The sequence below is a fragment of the Triturus cristatus genome, chromosome 3_2 (genome assembly GCF_964204655.1).
Source record: "Triturus cristatus chromosome 3_2, aTriCri1.1, whole genome shotgun sequence".
NCBI classification, from domain to species: Eukaryota; Metazoa; Chordata; class Amphibia; order Caudata; family Salamandridae; genus Triturus; species Triturus cristatus.
Window position 1 is genome coordinate 617,685,176 of NC_140584.1, and position 18,626 is coordinate 617,703,801.

At 47.2% G+C, this 18,626-nt stretch overlaps 1 protein-coding gene across 6 annotated transcripts in view; it reads left to right on the top strand.

Annotated features, from left to right (window-relative positions):
• TKFC (triokinase and FMN cyclase) overlaps window positions 1-18,626 on the top strand; it is a 360,998-nt gene that overhangs the window by 116,486 nt on the left and 225,886 nt on the right. The window contains exon 1 of one of the 6 annotated variants that reach the window (XM_085648507.1): window positions 3,196-3,402. The exons of 4 other annotated variants lie outside the window; for them this stretch is intronic. The gene's annotated coding sequence lies outside the window, so the exon portion shown is untranslated. Of the gene's footprint in view, window positions 1-3,195; window positions 3,491-18,626 lie in introns of those variants that run through there. One more of the 6 variants, XM_085648508.1, reaches the window with a different exon arrangement.

The window sequence follows — 18,626 nt, forward strand, 5'->3', positions numbered from 1 at the left end:
AAATGACCCCCACCGGTCCAAAACGGGTACCAACCCTTCCAGCCTACCGGGAGAACGCCCGATGCCCGCTACTGCCAGCCTAGCCGTGGTCCGGGCAAATGGGGCAAGGAGGGGGGGTATGAATTCAGGCAGGATAGCCTATGGTGGTGTAGAGCCTGTATTGCTGGGGGGTGATGGGAGGAGCAGAATTGTGGTCCCGTTATGTTGTGATGAAACTAACTCATTCAAGGTTCTGGCAAAGAACATGACATTTGTGTACTGTACCGATTACCTGGTTTTGTTATCATAAAGCAATAAAAGATTTTTTTTTTATGTGTAGAGTGATTTAGAAAATGTTTGACATCAGATACGGAGGTGGCATGGAGAGAGTTCAGTTTGAGCTTTAGGTTATCAATGGAGAAGTCTACAAAGCATATATTGTTTTCTTTTAAATTGACCGCAACGTGTTGGTTGACCGCTGAGCACGTTAATTGGGATAGCGAGGTGGTTGGTGAGTCCAGTTGCACTGGAAATGTGCATTGCATGGTTGGTGATGACGAGAAGACTAATTCCAGTTTTGGCCTTTGGTTTGTGTTGGTTGGGTGGCATGCTTGTACTATGTTTAGTGTATCGATGAAGGTGCCTCTTGCTTTTTCATGCTTGAGTTGACTGGACATTTGAAGTCACAATGGATTGTGGTGTGGCTGTGTTAAACGAATGAGGTGGCAGGAGGTCTAAGAATTTATATATGAAGTCCGTGTTCCATCCAGGAGGCTTGTAAATGAGGTGGAAAGTGGCGGACTGAGAGATGGAGAGTGGGAAATGACATTCATTGGCTTGTGTGTCGCTTATTTATGGTTCATACCAAGGGTACTTATGCATTACAGTGAGACTTCCTCTTTTCATATGAACACTGTCCACATGCTGGTATTACATTGGTGCTGAGATTGCATTTATTCAGGAGAAGATGATATGCTCCTAGAACAGTTAGGCAGCATGCTGCTGGATGCCTTGCTCACCCCCATGGTTAAGTATCTTCGCTGCCTACACTGCATTGACTTTTCTGCATTTGCAGTCAACAGGATAGGTGTTCCACACATTGTGTAGAGCATTGGGCGAGAAGGCCAGCTGCTGTACTGTTGTGGTCAGCACTGTGGAATGGAGGTCAAACTTGTGATTCTACATGTGCCAAACTGACACCCTACATTTCGGGGAAGGAGCTTGGTCAATTCATATAAACTGCTTTTTCGAAGATGGTGGTTTGTTCAGCGCTTTTGGAGGTCTCAATCCAAAATGATGTTAGTTCCTGTTTGAAACACATAGTAGGAGGCACTTACAAGAGATGGATGCTTCAGAATGCATTCATTTCCTTACTTTTCATCACGCTCTTCTCTGATTTGCCACTATTTTTGGCCATAATGTTTACTTCTTACAGTTGGAACTTCTGCTGGACCTACTTCTGGATATTCTTGATTGGCTCTTTCCTCTTCCCTTATTTCAAGGGGAGTTTGAAGTCATGCTATTAATTTCTGCATTAATCTTCATTTTCAAGCAAGAGTTACAAGATTAGCAAGGAGATTTTTTTACCCTCTGTGTGTTTTTTCCTTCCTAAAAAGGCAAATGATACCTTTCACATGTGTTATTTGCAGGGTGGTACTGTGACTACTGCCCTTTACTCTTGAACTCAAGAAGGGGACTCGGCTGACTCAGCATCCAGCCGTTGACAGCGTGCTGCTGTGCCTGTGGGAATAAGGATGTATATAATGTGCAGTGGTGTAGAGGTGAACCATGTTTCTGTGATGAAGAGCGAGTCCAGGTTGTGATAGGTGACGACGGCTCGGATGTCTCAAGAGCGTAGTACTGCAGGGCATGCCTTGATGAGCATGGGCTGGAGGTTGTTTTGTGCTTTGAACGCTTGTGGTGGTTAGCAGAATGTGTAGGAGATTGAGTCTATGTGTTGTGAATGTGCTGTATGAGTGTTCGTGTGGTCTAGGTATGGGTGTAATTGTGGGGATGGGTTGTGTGGGATGCTGAGTGAGGCTTATGATGAGACTTTACTTTGCTAGTTTCAGCGGAGAAGGATGTTTTGCTCAGGCCCAGGCCCAGGTGTTAAAAAGCCCAGGTAATTCCCATGTCTGCATCCACCCTTAACTAGGGACACCCTAATGAGGTGATTGAAGTAGGGAGGGTGCAAGAAGCGGTGTCACATTTTGTTGAGATAAATGCTGGAGAGATACAGAGGAATGACGTGTTCTTGTATGGGTTCTTCTTTTAAAGATGCTATTGGCTGTAAGCCAGTGTTGTCACTTCCGGTTGAGATGGACACTGGCAGCTTCAGTGATGAACACTTCTGTAGAGATGAAGACTGGGGAATTAGGTCTGCTCATCTGCATTCTTATTTTAAAGATATTTTGGCAGTTACTCATCAGTACCAAAGCTTCCTATTAACGTGGGACTGCTGGTTTTCAATGCAGCATTAGCATCGCTTCTTACAAGAAAGTGACCAGTGTTCCAGAAGCAATAACATTTCTCATCATAACAACGTAAGGTTTTTTTTCAGTGTAGTAGCATCTGTATTTTTTTCATGACTATTGTCTTTCAATTTGGAAGCACCAGCACGTTTTATCCGAGCAAGGGTGGCATTTTTTCAATGTTGTATTACTAGCAATTCCCATGTAGCAGGACTGGTGTTCTTTCGAAATAGAAGTCCAAGCATTTATCATAGGTGAATGTGTTTTTTTTTAATAGGGCAATTCTAGCATTGCTGTCGTGTAATTATGATTTTTTCCCCTGTCAGAATGATTTGTGACACTCAGAATGAGTTATGACGCTGTAATAATGTTGTATGGCTTTGTCATCTTGCATTATGACTGACCACTGTGATTTACAAGTTTAGTGATATAACGTACAGGCAATGCATGTAATAAAACTGCGGTCAACTATTCCACAGACAATGCAAACACATCGGTTTAAGTTTATTCATAAATGTATATGTGGGATGTGTACTAACTGGAGAGGGCCAAGTGCGGGGGTTACAAGTAGTGCTGCTGGGCCTTCTCTCCAGTCACTTAAGAGGAGGTGGAGGTTGTGTGAGACAGTTAACTGCACTTGCTTGCTTCAGTTATAAGCTATGCCCCATGTCTGGCCTATTGCCCATACTACCTTTCCTTGGCTACGCCGCCAAGGCTTCTTCCCTCCCTCACCAGGGTAGAATTTGGACTAAGCCCGAAGTACTCTCCGGAAGAGACCTTCCCCTGCTCTAGGCGGCACTCGCTCAGGGAGCAAACGTCTAGTCAGTCCCCCCTCGGAGCTGAAGCTTCCGGCAGTGTGTTCAGAGTACTTTCTAAAGTGCACCCGCGCCGATGCTGCCCGGTTTGTGGACTCTGGACCTCCCTCCATGTTTGAATGGGCAGGCACTTTCAGGTACTGAGTGTTTACTCTTCTTTCAATTGAAATGGCGAACCTTGTGTCTCTGTGCGTGCAGAGTGAGTTGTGCCTCTAGGAGTGTTTGGTGAGTAGTGCACCTGCGTAATCTGCAGGGTGAGAGGTGAGGCTGCATGAGGACATACAGGGAGGTGTGCAATTTGCATACAGGGGGAACAATGTGCGTTGGTGACTGCAGGATGCAGCCAATTAGAGTCAAACCTCTGGTGGCGTTGCCAATGCTTCTTTATCCTCCAGTTTGTTGTCATTGATGTTTAGGCACACTAGGCCGTTCTGGTTTGGATACACGGTTGCCGTTTTTTTTTTTATTTAGATATTCGGTTAAAGACGGCAGATCGAGTATGCTAAGATATTAGTTGTGAAGAGCGTTGCATGACACTTATTTGTTTTTCCTTGTACTCCATGGCTGTGCTTTACACCTTTGAAAACGGTCACACCAAGTTTCCAGCTTTGATAACTGCAGCATGAAATGTGTTTCTGCTCACCATGTGCCAGAAAGCTGCCAAATATGACCTGTGCTTTCAAATGATCATATTATTCTTTTCAAAATCATTGGTTTTCCAAAACGAAAGCAGGCAGGAAGTAAACGGAAATGCAATCCTGTACAGTGTATACTTTACACAAACAATCATGTTTTACAGTAATGCAATGAAAGACGAAGAAAACGGAGCAGATCTCTCCCCAGACAGAAATCGGTTGTCATGTGTCTACATCGTTTCCACCCACCTCCAATGGCGTGGCTTCAGGGGGTCTTTTGGGTGTTACACCCCCTAATATATATATTATTTAATAAATAGTTGGGTACAGGAGCTTTCAGTCGGGTATGGTAAGATGTCTGTTCGATTTCAGCTGAGATTGTTAAATACTCACTCAGACACACACAGACACCTCGCCCTCTATTTTGAATATCTTAAAACATGGTTATTTGTCAAAATATTGTATTTTAAGTACCCCTCACAGTACGCACTCCTTCCCCTTTCCACTGACCCTTCAGTTCCCGCTCATGTGGTGCTTCCCACCAGGGACGGGGCCTCTGTTAAGGCAGAGGAGTGTAGCCCCACTGAGCAGGTCAAAAAGGAAAAATTAAATGATAATAACTCATTATTATCATTTTATTTTTTCGTCCTTCCTCTGCTGGGTAGGGGCGGGTCTGCTCTGTTCACAGAGTGGGGCAGGGGAAGAGTGGTTTGCCCACTCCAAGTGCACATGAGGCTTTGACCTGCTGTCTCGGGCCGGCAAGTCATGTGCACTTTGTATGTTCTCCACCCAGGCTCAATTACAGCCTGGGTGGAGAACATTCCCAGGCTCCCATTCCCTGCTGAGGGACCAAACACAACGCTGCATTGCATCGTTGTGATTAGCTATGGAGAGCCTGGGAGCCGGGTGCTTCCTGCTTCCTGGCCTGAAGTCCTGGAAGTGGGTGAAGAGGACCTAGAGACTGCAGCACAGGGTTAAGCATTTCATTTTTCGCCCATTCCCTCCCCAGCAACCTGTCTCCCCAACGCCGTTAAATACCAGCCGCCACTACTTTCCACATAATGATTCAACTGATATGACAGCATGATTAGCAGAAAATCTGAAGCTCACCCCCCACTCTTACTGACCAAGCTACGCCCCTTCCCACTTCCTTTACATCTTTTCATATTTCTGTGAACATCCCCTAGCCATGTAAACAATATTTCTAGTGTAGAACATCAGTCCATGCCTTGTTTTAATTCCTGAATTGTTGGGGAGTTTTAGCTCTCCATTTCTTCGCGATATCCCTTTTGCTGATTAGGAATCTGTTGAAGTCCAAGAAGAACAGGCAAACTCCAAGGCAGGTAACAACAGAATCCCAAGCCAATGAGTGTACATGCTGCTCTGGAGCCCCCATCTCCTTCATAATTCCCAACAGTGCCACTTTAGGTGTTAAGTCAATCTTTTGTACCGTTGTTTCTGGAAAATACGACTGGGCCACCCTCCATTATCTTTGAATATCAGAGTAGTCCCATACAATGTGCATCAAACTTCCCTTCGTCGCAAGGCATCTAGAACAATTTTGGAAGGATCCTACATTAATTTGCCACAGTCGTTCAAGTGTATAGTAAATTCTGTGTAAGACCCTCCCAGGACGTTATGGCATAGGTTGACCAATATTGCGGTGCAAAAATTGAAATTTTGTTGCTCAGAGTTGATTTTTTTGCTGTGTTACTGAGGGCACTTAATTTTAATCTTAATCATTTCTGTTCAGACTTAAACTAGTAGAATTGACTCCGTAAGGGCATGGCACTTTGAAATGGGCATGTTTTAAGTACCTAGGAGTGTCTGATTGCAATTCTTTGTGGTAACATTCTGAAACATAGATCAAGCCAAGCACAAGTAGAGGCTGGCCATCTGTCTTTGGGGTTGTTCTGCTTTGAGGCTGTCTGTTCTGTGTCCCACAGTGAGCTACTGTGGGACACCAAATGTCCAGATAGTAGCCAGTCAGAGATGACAAATCAAAGAGTGGCTTAGGTGCAGGAGGATATGATATGTGAAGCGGTAGGATGTCTCATTCATCCTGGCAAGGTGTTCCTCTGTATTCCTTCATCCCCTAATGTAGTGAAAATCTAAGTCGGAGGGAACTCATGATTTTATGATGAAGGGCTAGATACTCAGCAGGCCCTCACACATGGGCGACAAATGTCCTGCAGACACAATCATGGTCATGGAGCAGTCTTTTGAGTACTCCATAGAGCGCTTCCTTCCTTCGTACCTTGTAACTGGATTAAACAGATATAGTTTACATCCCTCTTTTAAATACATTTTCCAGAAAGGAGATGTAGATTCACTGTCCAAGGTTTGAGGACAGGCTGCCAGTGGTTGTTTTTAAAATGTAATTTTCTTGGTGAAGCTGTCCACTTCCTTCATGTTCTGCCATGCTAAGTCAGTGACATCCAAAATGAATCCCACTGGGCCAAGTACACAGACTCGTGCAACACTGAATCTGACTGCTGTACATGTGCTACACATTCATTACACATACCTGCACACAGAATAGCATCTCAAGGTTCTGAGTTTCACATAACCGCAGACTTTTCCACAAGAAGAGCCACTAGGCTTGCCTCTCCTTGACACAGAGAAGTAGTTCTAGTCATATTAATGATTCACAAAACACAGTATGTTGCCGCTTCTGCTTTATGTGATACTCCCAGTAGTTCAGTGTCCACTGTGAGGGCACGCTTGGTGAGCCCCGCCAAGTTCTCGACTTTGAATAACCAGTGGCAGGCCTAACTCTCTGTATACACACTAAATTAGCTTGACGCCAGGGCCTGAATGTCAAAAAACTGTTTCATATGTAGCCAGGTACTCAGGGCAGGGGGCACATCTGTTTACCTTACAGGGGACATTCCTGTCCTAACATATGCTTCTGCTTTTTATTGATGCTCTTGCAACATGAGATTAGTCTGTGATCCTTAACAGGCTATGCAGCTATCACTGAAAGGTCCAAAATTCTTGTAACTTAGCTGTAGTCAACCAATCCTAGAGAAACAGGTGTATCTGTGACTTATCTTTCAGTTATGGTGTGGAGAAGTGCAGAAAGCTATGTCCTGTTTGGAAGATGTCACATAATCAGATGCAGGCACACTTTGCCAATAACAGGAGTTGCAGTATACCCCTGACTGGAAGGCCAGGTGATCAGGCTCGTGTTTAATTGCAATCGTTTGTCAGATGAAGGCACTTTTGACGCACTCCACTTCATTCTCTTAGATTTGTCTATACCACGCACCAGGATCACCAGGGATTTCTGGTCCACATTGTAGCACTTATGTGTAGGCACACGCGCGGACATAAATGCGGCCTGCTTGTTTTGCTATGGGTCCCTCTATTGCTCTTGTAGATGTGTTGGGGGTTCTGTGTGTTTATCAGTCAGTCAGTCAAAAATCTTTATTTCGGCCACTAGGGCCATAAAAGCACATAAAAAGAATAATACATTATGTTCGAGGCATGTGGGCTGCTGAATTCATATCTGTGCATAGATCGCCGCCTAGTGTTGGGTCCGGATGTTTGCACGTTGTTGTCCTGGAAGAGTCTTCGAAGTATCCTTGGATAGGTGACTCCTCCCCTGGACTACAGTGCGCATGGGCATCCTCTCCATCCTCAGATTGTTTTTTTCCGCCATTGGGTTCGGATGTGCTATCTTAACTCCAGTTAGGAAAAAACTTTGTCGAGGCCAAAAGGCCTTTAGTTCGCGTCGGTACTGTTCACTCGATCGGTTTCGACTCTACCTGTTAGCTTACTAACTTTGGAACCAACTTTTCGCTTTTTACCTGACCATCCACGACACCGACGATGGAGTCGAGGACACCATTCAAGAGGTGCCCGGTATGCAATGCGAAATATCCCAATATCGACGTCCACCCGGTGTGCAACAAATGCTTGTCGCCGGACCACGACGAATCGACATGCATGGCCTGTGCCCGGTTCCGTTCCAAGAAGACTCTACGGAATCGACGAGCGGCGAGACTCGAAGCGCAGCACGCGGCACCGGCCCCGGCAGACATCTTCAACGCCGAGGATGTCGAAGAATTGGAAATCCTACCCTCAAGTCCCGTTTCCGAACATGACTCCGGTTCGGACGACGTCGACGAATCACTCTTTCGCAGAGATGAAGACAACACCGAGGTAGGAGACGGCGATGAGGCCTTAGGGGCCGAAGAGAGTAGCTCCAATGACGAGCAAGGCCTACCCGTTCAGACTGACGAGAGCCCAGTGCCACAGTCTATGGCTCCGGTCGAGGGATCGCCTTCGGGCCTTACCCGAGACCTATCCCGCAGTTCTTCGGCCCCGGACGTTCAGCGGCAGCCATTATTACCTAAACCGGCTGGTTTCCCTTCTACCAAACCGAAACCGAAAGCTGCACTGGTACAAATGAAACCGAAACCGAAAGTGGCGCTAGTCGGATCGAGGCCTTCCACACCTTCGACACCAGCGACACGCGTCGGCACCGAGCGCAACAAACGAGACTTCGGTGCCGAACTTGAAGCGGCCGACGTCGGAGTCGGCATACGGAAAAAGGCCCTCGGTGCCATCAAACCTGCTCGGCTCGCGGCGCCGACGCCATCGACTCCTAAACCAAGGGTCATACTGCCTGCTGCGTCTCACGTCGCTTCCACGGCAACACCAAAGCCTCATGCATCGAAAACGTCGACGGCCATTTCCGCCCCTCGACCCGATGACCCACCGGCGCCGAAAAAGTCCACGGCCGCCTCTACAAACCTGGTCGGCGCTAAGGCCTCGAAAGCGCTTCAAGTGAGAACCGTTGCAGCACAAGGCAGCAAAACCCAAACGGTCCTCCAGGACACATCGGGCTCCGGCCCACTAAAAGCTCAAGCAGCCTCTTCGGCGCCAGCCAACATAACTTTTGGCCTGCCGCCATCCACGATCCCGAAAATGTTCCAACTCAGGACACGGGTCACCCACACCACGGTTACACCTGCTGAGACGTCTCCGTCACATTACATCGACGCCAACACCGGCAGGATGATTATCCATGAACGGAGGATAACTTCGGAGCCACCTTTGGACCCTTTCAGGATCCCACTAAAAAGAAAGCTGCCTGTGGACTCAGAACCTGTGCTTTGCGAATCTTTCGACTCGCCCTACCAGGATCCACTATCATTCTCTCCCACACACTCCGACACGGATGCGTTGGCAGACTATATGGATGACCAAGTCCCTTACCACGGAGACATGGACCCTGATGACCAACAGGACCCTGATCAAACTTGGGGCGACCCTGCAGACCCCAGTGCACCTCTAGATGCACAGGACCCACAACTCTATGGCGCGAAAACATCTCCCACAGAGGACACTGCAGCGTTCAACGCTCTTATTGAACGTGCTGCGAATAATCATGGAGTGCAGCTTCACTCTGACACCGTGGAGGACGACTTCCTTATGGACACTTTCGCTTCCTCAGAAAGGCATGTAAAGACTCTGCCCATGTTGAAAGGGGTCCTCAAACCAGCCAAGGACATCTTCAAGGAACCCACCAGGGCAAGGGTGATAAACCCCAGGATCAACAAAAAGTACAGATCAGCACCTGGGGACCCTACTTACATCAGAGGCCAATTACCTCTCGACTCCATTGTCGTTGCGAATGCTCGCAAGAGGGCACACTCGCAAACGACAGGTGACGCTCCTCCCCCGGACAAAGAGTCCAAGGTGTTAGAGACCTCTGGCAAGCGAGTTGCCACCCAGGCTGCCAACATATGGCGCATAGCCAACACTCAAGCGCTCCTCGCTCGCTACGATAGAGCGCACTATGACACATTGGAGCAACTACTCCAACATCTACCTGACCCGTTCAAAGAAGGTGCAGAAATTCTTATCAGAGAGGGACAGCTACTCACAAATGCTTCCATCAAGTGTGCACTAGATGCTGCAGACACGGCTGCCAGGGCCATAAACACAAGCGTCATGCTGCGACGACATGCCTGGTTGCGAATCTCCGGGTTCAAACCTGAGGTGCAAAATAATATACTAAACCAACCTGTCAACCCCGACTATTTATTCGGGCCGGAGGTTGACACAGCCCTTGAGAAAATAAAAAAGGACACGGACACTGCAAAGTCCATGGGGGCTCTCCAGACTCAGTCCTTTCGGAGCAGCTCCTTTCGTCGCCCCGGAAATAGAGGAGCAGGTAGAGGACAGGGGTCACAGCAGACATACAACAAGGGCAATACCCAAACCACCTACGATAAAAACACCCGGGGTGGATATCGTGGCTCCAGTACAAAGGGCAGAGGACGCGGCTACGGCAACACCAGGTCCTCCCCCAAGAACAAGCAGTGACGCCCTCTCCCTTCCTCCCGACCACATAACACCTGTCGGGGGAAGGCTACAAAGGTTCCTGTCCACGTGGAACTCCATCACCACGGACAGGTGGGTCAAAGATATTGTCAAATACGGTTACTGTCTAGAGCGAACCTCCACTCCACCCACAATACCTCCAAGAAACCGTCCTATGTCCTCAGAGCACTTAACGCTCTTACAGCAAGAGGTGCAAAGTATGCTTCTAAAAGGCGCTATAGAGGTCGTACCCGTCCACGAGCAGGGTACGGGAGTGTACTCCCTCTACTTTTTAATACCGAAAAAGGACGGGTCACTCAGACCTATACTAGACCTAAGACCCCTGAACCGGTACATTCTTTCCGAGCACTTTCACATGCTCACTCTCCAGCAAGTCCTTCCGCTTCTCAAGCAGGGAGACTTCCTGGCCACACTGGACCTCAAGGATGCGTATTTCCACATACCCATTCACCCCTCACACAAAAAATACCTCAGGTTCACTGTTCAGGGACAGCACTATCAATTCAAAGTCCTGCCCTTCGGCGTGACAACAGCACCCAGGGTTTTCACAAAGTGCCTAGCTACTGTGGCGGCACATCTACGGAGGCAGCACATACACGTCTACCCCTACCTGGACGACTGGCTCGTTCAAGCGAAGTCAGCCCAGCAATGTGCCAGCCACATGTCCCGCACCATTCACCTCCTTCACAGTCTGGGATTTTCACTAAATTACCCAAAATCCCATCTCCAGCCCGCACACGTACAACAGTACCTGGGTGCGACTATAGACACTCTGGCGGCCACAGCTCAGCCAAATTTAGTGAGGATCAACAGCATGCAAATGCTGATTTCCAAGTTCAAACCCCAACACTCCCTTCTTGCGCGAGTGTTCATGCAGTTGATAGGCATGATGGCCTCCTGCATTTTCATAGTCCCGCACGCGAGATTACATATGCGCCCGCTTCAGGAGTGCTTAGCACGTCAGTGGAATCAGGCTCAAGGACAGTTGAAAGACCTAGTGTTGGTGAGCGGTCGGGCATACAACTCTCTGCATTGGTGGAATCCACAAAACCTTTGCAAGGGCCGACCGTTCCAAGAGCCTGTTCCACAAATAGTACTGACAGCGGACGCGTCTCTCCAGGGATGGGGAGCTCATGTACTCCACTACACAGTGCAGGGACTATGGACGACACAACAGAAGAAAATGCACATCAACCTTCTGGAACTGATGGCAATCTTCCTGGCCATGAAGGCATTCAAAGTACATCTGTGCAACAAGGTCGTGTTGATCCGGACGGACAACATGACCGCAATGTACTACATACAGAAGCAGGGAGGAACGCACTCTCCACAGTTGTCTCATCTGGCTCAGAGCATGTGGAAGTGGGCCATTCAGAGGAACATGTTCCTCATGGCGGAACACCTCCCCGGCAAGGACAACCAGATGGCGGATCTGCTCAGCAGACACAGCCACCAGATGCACGAGTGGGAGTTACACCCATCAGTACTCCAGCCGTACTTCCAGCAGTGGGGTCATCCAGAGATAGACCTGTTCGCCACAAGCGAAAACGCAAAATGCCAAAGCTTTGCCGCCAGGTTCCCACATCCGCAGTCGCAGGGCAATGCGATATGGATGAACTGGTCCGGCAGATTTGCGTACGCTTTTCCCCCAGCGCCGTTGATACCGCTGGTGGCTCGCAAACTCAGACAACACTCCCTGACACTCGTCCTAGTTGCTCCTACGTGGGCACGCCAGCCATGGTACACCACCTTCCTCGAACTTTCCGTGGTGCCGCATCAAAGGCTGCGGATCAAACCCGCGCATTTGACGCAGAACCATGGAGAGATTCAGCACCCAGATCCGCAACAGCTGAACCTGGCGATCTGGCTCCTGAAGTCCTAGAGTTTGGCTACCTCAACCTGCCACCTGACTGTATGGACATCATCTAGGAGGCCAGGAGACCCACTACAAGAGCTTGCTATGCAGCCAAATGGAAAAGGTTCGTCATTTATTGCGGTAATAATGACATTAACCCGCTGGACGCATCCATCCAAAACATCATTTGTTACCTCCTACACCTATACCGATGCAATCTGGCGTACACCTCTATACGTGTCCATTTGACCGCAATATCAGCCTATCTACAAACCAGGCAGCACCTCTCTCTATTCAGAGTGCCTGCCATCAAAGCATTCTAGGAAGGACTCAAACGAGTCATTCCACCAAGCCACCCACCGGCTCCAATGTGGAACCTCAACCTGGTCCTCACACGCCTGATGGGTCCACCCTTTGAACCTCTCCACTCATGCGAGATTCAATTCCTCACCTGGAAAGTAGCTTTCCTGGTAGCGATCACTTCTTTAAGAAGAGTTAGTGAACTCCAGGGACTAACAGTTCAAGAGCCATTTATACAGGTTCATGCCAACAGGGTCGTACTACGTACCAACCCCAAATTCATGCCCAAGGTAATATCGCAGTTCCACATGAATCAAACTATTGAACTGCCCGTTTTCTTCCAAAACCCACAAACTGTCGCGGAAAGGGCACTCCACACACTAGATGTCAAAAGGGCCCTCATGTATTACATCGACAGGACTAAACCCTTTAGGAAGACAAAACAACTGTTCGTTGCCTTTGCCCCACACCACAAAGCAGGGATAGCCAGATGGATAGTTAAGTGTATCCAAATTTGTTATCAAAAGGCAAAACGCACATTAACTATTCCCCCACGAGCCCACTCAACACGTAAGTTAGGGGCCTCCATGGCTTTTCTAGGAAATATTCCCCTGCATGATATATGTAGAGCAGCCACCTGGTCCACTACACACACATTTACCAAACACTATTGTGTAGATGTGCAATCAAAACAGCAGGCAGCTGTAGGACAGGCTGTTCTCAAAACCCTTTTTCAGACCGCTGCAGCTGGCACTGGTAGCCGCCGCTAATAGAGGGCACTGCTATATATTCTATGCACAGATATGAATTCAGCAGCCCACATGCCTCGAACTGAATATGCTACTTACCAGTATGCATCTGTTCTTGGCATGTAGGGCTGCTGACATTCATATCGCCCTCCCTCCTCCCCGGCGCCTGTAGCAGCTGCAGCTCTCAGAATTACTGTAAGCATGGTCATCACTTTCTGTATCTACTCCATCACTGCCACAATGGCGAAAAACAATCTGAGGATGCCCATGCGCACTGTAGTCCAGGGGAGGAGTCACCTATCCAAGGATACTTCGAAGACTCTTCCAGGACAACAACGTGCAAACATCCGGACCCAACACTAGGCGGCGATCTATGCACAGATATGAATGTCAGCAGCCCTACATGCCAAGAACAGATGCATACTGGTAAGTAGCATATTCAATACAATTGCTAGCGACATGCTTTAAAGTATCTAAAAAATAAATAACACAGTTTGATTTACTGATCTAATAGAGATCGCAAAATGCAATAATACATCTCTTCGCGGGATCCCCAAACTTGGTCATAATTTATATGTATATTGCAAGAAACTGCTACTTCTTTTCCCTCTTTTACTAAGCAATACAATACAAGTGTGGGATCAAGTGATCAGTTTTAACCATAATATTATTTCAATTAGATAAAAAGAAATATCTTAAAATATCTTAAAGAAGAAGACACATACATAATGCACGTGAATAAGAAAAGGTGGCCAAGAACGATATTGTTTTCCCACTCTTGCTGGAGAATAAAGAGCCTGTGCATTGACAGGAAATTTAGCTAGAAAATTGATTTGTACTGGCAAGGTATCTAAAGAAGACAAAAGCATAGTACACTTAGTTAACAGGAAGGTGGTCAAATGCAATCTTATGTCGACAAACGCATGTTGCACTAAATAGCAGGCAAGTGACCAATGCAAAAGGTTAACAACAGTGTCAGATAAAACATGGGGTTGATATTAAAATAGTCCTATAAAAGCTAATTGTGTACAGAATGAAAAAGAAGGAAACATCATGGCGACGTTAAGGGATAAATGCGCCTGTCCTCAAAAATCATTAGTAACTAGTAAGAGGCATTAAATAACCTATAACCTCATTAACTCATTTTTTGTGATAGCGCTACGAATATGCCACATAAAGTAACGAAAACGTGAGATGGAAAAAAAGATGGGCATTTGTGTATCGTACTTTAGTAATCTAAGAGTCTCAGAGCAGTGTCTGAGGCCCATGTTCCTGCACAACTGGACCAGCCAGCGAGACCTTGGCCTCCTATAGGCAGGGCAAAAGAAAAGTGCATGCACTTCAGTCTCCTCCACGTTCAGCCATACTGGGCAGTTCCGACTGCGGTCGCCCAACCACTTGGTGGTGAACGAACGGAGTGGTAGTGTCCTGTGTCTGAACTGGATGTGTAACTTCTTTGCGAGGAGCGGTTGGATATCATCCAATGCTGGTTCAAGCCGATATTCTAGTTTTATTTCCATAAACCTTTGCGATAGGTGCCCTGGGGTATTCCTCCATAACTGGGTCCGTTTTAACTCTCTGTAATTCTCAATTAGTGCCTTTCTGGGAGTCACAATACTAGAATCTTCGGCTGAGCTCCACTGATTTACCCTCCCCAAGCCCTGGCATATGTTCCTTATGTGTACCAGCCAAGGCAATTCTCCCGCATCTGTGCACGCTCATGACCTCCCTTAGTTCGTCCCTGTAAGGGGCAAGCTCTGGGGTGCTCCACAGACGTCACCAGAATAGAAGTGGTCTTAAAAGCTATTTCATCTGCTATGTGGCTAATCCCAAGATCCAGCCTAGGGGGGAGCTAACAGGAAGTCGTAATAGCTGCCTGGTGAAGAAATTCTCTGATGACGATAGAAGGGTGCTGGAGCAGTGGCCCCATAATTCTGCCCCGTACAGAATAGCTCCCCTAGCCTGAACCTTATAAAGTTCAGCCGCTGGACCTATTACTTTGTGGGAACATTTGTTGTAGACCTTTAGAAAACCCCCTGATGCCTGGGCCAATTTTAAGTTAGCTTTTTTTATTTGAGCCCCCCGGTCCAATTTCTCGGTTAAAGTAATCCTGAGGAATAAAATAATCAACACTCTCTCTAGCGCCATTCCGTCTAAACAGGAGTTTGGGTGAGTGTGAGTTTTTGCATTAAACACCATGTATTTGGTTTTCTGCAGGTTAATCTCCAAACCCCTGTTTTTGCAGAAGGCGCTGAATGCGTCAAGGACCCTTTGCGTGCCCTTCTGAGATTTTGAGAGTAAGACGGTGTCGCCTGCGAACATCAGAGCAAATATCTTACGGTTCGCTAGCCAGGGTGCATCAATATCTTTTCCTGTCATCAAGAACTCTATGAAACCGTTTATAAAAAGGGAAAAGAGAGTTGGGGCCAGGACGCAGCCTTGGCGTATGCCTTTTTCAACTGGAAAGGAGGCTGAGAGCTCTCCATTTTTGCCATACCTTATTTGGGCATAGTTGCCTTGGTGGAGATGTTTCATCTCATGGCAAGGGTAATCTGGAACCCCTAATTCCATTAATATCTCCCACATTTTATCCCTCAGAACAGAATCAAAAGCGGATTTAAGGTCCACAAAAATAAGATGGAGGCAGCCACCCTCTATGGTCACAGTTTTCAAGAACAGGAGCTGTAATCCAAAGATTTGCTCGATGGTGGGGATCTTGGCCCTAAACCCAGCTTGGAGGGGTGTGAGTACATGATGTTCTTCTATCCAGGCCTGTAATCTGCCTAGGAGAGCCTGTGCGTAGATTTTCTGACTTCCGTCAATTAGGCTAATGGGGCAGTAGTTTGCTGGGCTCAACGGGGAGCCCTTATTATATATTGGAATGATTTCTGCCCCAGCCCAAGTTGAGGGGATCGCCATGCCCTGAAGGATGGCGTTGAACAGAGTCCACAAGTAAGGGGTCCAGACGGAGGATTCAGAGCGAAAAAGGTCGCCGGGGATCTTATCCAACCATAGCGCCTTTGCTGGTAGGATCTTGCCAAGAGGTTCTATAATCTCCTTGAGAGTGAACAGGGGGGTATCTTGTTTGGGTGATTCTAAGTGGGAAGGGGTCACTACCACCAGCCCAGGTTCATTCTCAGTCATTTCATATAGGGATTTGTAGTGGACTCTCCAAACTTCTTCCCATATGTTTGCTGATATCGCTAGTTTGCCCTCGGTCTTTCCGGTGTTAATCAGGTTCCAGAATGCCCGCATATCGTGGTTTTCTAGCGCGATTCTTAGATTTATCAATTTATACGCTCCCAATTGCTTCTAGCTTTAGCTATAGCTAGTTTATAAGTTGCCCTGGTTTCCTTAATTTGTAATATATTATTTGCCTTAATGGCAACTAGAAGCTCTGTCTTAGCTGTTCTACAATGTTCATTGTACCACAAATGTTGTGGATTTCTGTGGGACCTAGCCTTTCAACTAGTAACAAAAAAAGGAGACAGAGTGGATAGCATGTCTTGATGATTATTGGAAACTGTGATCTGGGAGGTTGAAATACCAGTCGTTTCTGAGTGGAGATTTGCTACAGTAAGTAGGGGGATCATTTTTTGGTATAAAGAGGCAAGCTTGGTCTGTGATTGTGAGAGTTCCCCCCCAGCGAATTCTCCTGCATCCATTGGCCTATGAAAGTCCAGGGATGGGTTGTAAGGTTCCACGTAGAGAGTTTCTGTCATATGGGGGAGATGCATCTTGTTAAAGGGCATTGTGGTTACTCTCGTGGCGGGAAGTGATCTTAAAATCTAGGACCTTATGCCACGATTTGATGTCAACTAGGATGTAATCTATGATTGATACATGCCCTGGTCTGTTATATGTGTGCTTCCCCAGGCTGTCCGATGTTAGACAGCCGTTGCATACCCTTAATGAATGGCTTAATGTAAGTGCGTGCATATTTAAAGCCAACGGGGTCCAAGCCCGAATGGGTGGGGTATTGGGCTCTGGAATGGCCCAAACTGAGTCCTCGTCACTTGAAATACTATTGGGGAGGCCATTCAGGGGTTCGAATTGGTAATTAAAGTCCCCACCTATGATTATCCAATAATTGTCCGGTATTGTTAAGAGGAAAGTGGACAATATATCAAGGTTGTTGAAGGTTTGGCCATAACTGACTGGGCGTGAATAAACATTAATCAGCGCGATTTTGATTTTTGAGGTGAAAGTTAATAAAAAAATACAGAGTATGTCACGGGTTGGAGTTTCTATCTGTTTGACATCACAACCCAGGTACACACCAACCCAGATAGTTAGACCCCCGAAGGGCCTATCTCTTTCCCCCCTATCAGCTGGAATGCTGTAGGACGCATATCCCACTCTGTGTGTTGCTTCTCTAGCCCAGGTTTCTTGGAACATGCATAGCCCATGTTGGTCAATGAATATCCCCCAATCTGGTATGTCTAGTTTTGTTCCAGGATAATAGTTGCAGACCAGCTGTATCCGTCTCGTTTGCTACATGGGCGGAGGGTGGTAAACTGGGACTTAAGTGCGCCCGTTGTAGATTATTAATCCCCGTCTTGCCCAGCGCCCCTTGATCGCAGCCCGAGTCGCTAATACTCGTTGCTGTCAAGGGATGCTTTGCGATGCGGGGTGTAGTGGAATTTTTGTCTTCAGATTGTATTGGGGTGGATCGGGATTGGATGGCCCATGTGTGTTAGTTTGAGAGTTGTGACTATTAGGTCGCTCGCTTTCCCCCCACATCCCTTCTCTAGTTCTCCTGTGTGCTTCCTGGATCTTCCCTGATGTGAGTAAGCATTCGGGTGCAATTTTTTAACTTTATACTCTACTTGGCAGGTAGAACTTTGATATAGGGGCCCAGTAGGAGACAGTCAATCAATTGAGTCTAGGGGGCTAAATCTGTTTGCAAGAGGATTGTTATACGGGGGTAACCGGTTAGGATCCCAATTCTGGCTAAACGATGGCCTGTCCTCAATCCTCGCACCCCTGTCCTTAGCAGTCCTTCTTGTAATGTAAGTGTTTAACCCTGGGGGATAAAAATATCCCAGGGGGAGGGAGGCTATGCCCCCAATCTCCCTCTGATATCCACACTCTAAAAGAGACTGCACAGTCCGCGGGTCTCTGAAATTCATCACTATACAGTCCCCGGGGACATCTTTTGGTCTCCAGCCTACCCAACTTACCCTGCGAGTAAAAATTATTTCATTTGCATCTTTATATGAGAATTGCCTATGTTTAACCAGCCAAAAAATAAATTTGTTTTTAAGTTCATGGTAAGACTGTCTACATCCCTTTCTCACTTCTGGTGCTCCTACTAGTACAACAACATATGGAGTTGAGGCCAGTGGGAGATTATCTCTTCTGCTGTGGCTTTTTCAGAGATTGCTAGCTGTTCCCTATTCCCAGAGGTGGAACCTGGTTGCCGGAGAGCTGATCCTGTTGCCCCAGCCGGGTGCGTCTTGGAG